At 37.7% G+C, this 2,248-nt stretch overlaps 1 pseudogene; it reads right to left on the bottom strand.

Annotated features, from left to right (window-relative positions):
* The window catches only part of LOC105552312, a 64,877-nt pseudogene that overhangs the window by 59,753 nt on the left and 2,876 nt on the right, over nucleotides 1-2,248 (bottom strand).

Raw genomic sequence — 2,248 nt, 5'->3', positions numbered from 1 at the left:
TCACCATGTTGGCCAGGCTGGTCTTGAACTCCTGACCTCAAGGGATCCACCCGCCTCAGCCTCCCAAAGTGCTGGGATTACAGGCGTGAGCCATTGTGCCTGGCCCAACACTTCCCTTTTGTACATTGAGATTGCTTCTGCCTTTCCCATTATAATAAACAATACTGCAATGAATATCTCTGTGTATTTCTTACTTCTAGAGTAAGAAGTAGAAATTATATTTCTTTCAGAAGTATGCTCAAATATATAGGAAAAGATGATTTTAGCTTCTTACTTGACCCTTTTCCAGAATTATCTCTCTGCTATTCTATACAACAAAGTAGATGGAAATCGATGTTTATCCTTACGGGATTATAGTAGTTTGTGCTAATGATTAGTCTAGTTAATGTCCTTATACATATATATAATATTCTGTACCACTTCAAAAGCATCTATATGCCTGTCCTCACTCCTACACTTACTTGAAATGCAGGTTGGCATTTCACATTTCACATCCAGGCTGGCTGGTATGTGTTGTCCAGTATTTTCTCAGAAAAAAATAGAAATAGTAAATTGGCTAAAATGATCTGATCGATCCTCTGTTTTGTTTTTTTTTTAAGAGACAGGGTCTACTCTCACTCAGGTTGGAATGCAGTGCTGCAATCATAGCTCACTGCAGCTTTGAACTCCTAGGCTCAAGCAATCCTCCTGCCTCAGCCTTTTAGGTAGCTGGGACTATAGGTGCATGCCACCACACCCAGCTAATTATTTTTTATTTTGTAGAGACTATCTTGCCATGTTGCTTAGGCTGGTCTCAAACTCCTGGCCTCAAGTGATCCTCCCACCTGAACCTCCCAAAGTGTTGGTATTACAGGCATGAGCCATCACACCTGGCCTGACCACTGTGTTCTATCAAATATTGTAGTCTTGTTCAAAGCCAGATTTGGCCAACAAAGAATATTTTACCCACATTCAATTAGATTTTCCAGAATGACTGTTGTCTTAGTTTAAAAACACTTATGTTGGCCAGGTGCAGTGGCTCATGCCTGCAATCCCATCACTTTGGGAGGCTGAGGCAGGAGGATTGCTTGAGCCCAGGAGTTTGAGACTAGCCTGGGCAACATAGCGAGACCCTGTCTATATGAAAAAATTAGCCGAGTGTGGTGGTGCAGGCCTGTGGTTCCAGCTACTCAAGAGGCTCAGCCTGCAGTGAGCCATGATAGTTCTACTGCACTCCAGCAGCCTGGATGACAGAGCAAGGCTGCTGGAGTCAGCCTGTCTCAAAAGAAAAAAAAAAAAAAACTGCAACAAAACACATATGTTATGTGTGATTAAAAAAAATACATTAAGGCAGTGAGTTACTTTGGCAGTCACTCCCTTAATTAGGGTAACGTTAGCATTATCACCAAAGTACAGTTAGTAACCCTTCTGATTAAGGACAACAGGGATATTCCCTTTTCCTTACATAGCTTTCTACTTTTTTAAAGGAAAAAATATTAAATTTGATGACATTTTGGTCAAGAGCAGTGGTTTTATCTGAGGATCTGACACAAATCATTTAATATTCATAAGTACCAGAATAGATGTGCCATAGCTGACTTACAAAAACCCAAAGGTATGATGTCTTTATAAAATGATTTTAGGCCATGACCTTCAAACTTTGGAATTCTAAAAAAGCAGCAGCATAGCAAACAGTTCTGAGTTGTCATAAGGGGCCACTGAAATGGATAATGCTGAGTAGCCTAATGGATTCCTGAAAGCACAGTGTGTTTTAGATACTGCCAGATCAATAAACACAACAGTCATTTAAGTGTGTAAGTTATATAATATTTGGTTAATTATATTATAACTCAAATTCTTTCAGTGTGCTTGTCTTTCAAATCGAATGCTAAATATAACTGGAGTACTTGTAAAAATAGAATGGTCAGAAAAATGCAGAGTACATTATGTCATTTTTCTAAGCTATATTAAGTTAATATTTGGAGGTAGAGCTTCTGTCATACACATCATTTTATGTACCATGAAATGTCATATTTCAGAAGTACTCATGTTTAATAATAAAAAGCCCTGTTTTATGTTACTGAGTTGTTCATCATTTGAGTTTAGTAAAAGACTGTATTGAATTTTTTTAGTAGTTGCTTTGTAAGTAGATGATCGGTGTACCACAAATAAAAATGTATGTTGAGTACATAGGTAGGTATTTTATATAAAAGAGCTGTTTTGGGTAGAAGAAATAACAATACTGAAAAGCTTTTTTTTTTTTTTTTTT

Source organism: Mandrillus leucophaeus, unplaced genomic scaffold, assembly GCF_000951045.1.
Source record: "Mandrillus leucophaeus isolate KB7577 unplaced genomic scaffold, Mleu.le_1.0 Scaffold55, whole genome shotgun sequence".
In the NCBI taxonomy this organism is placed as follows: domain Eukaryota; kingdom Metazoa; phylum Chordata; class Mammalia; order Primates; family Cercopithecidae; genus Mandrillus; species Mandrillus leucophaeus.
Note: the sequence above shows the minus strand (reverse complement) of the source record. Positions and strands in the feature narration are given on the sequence as shown.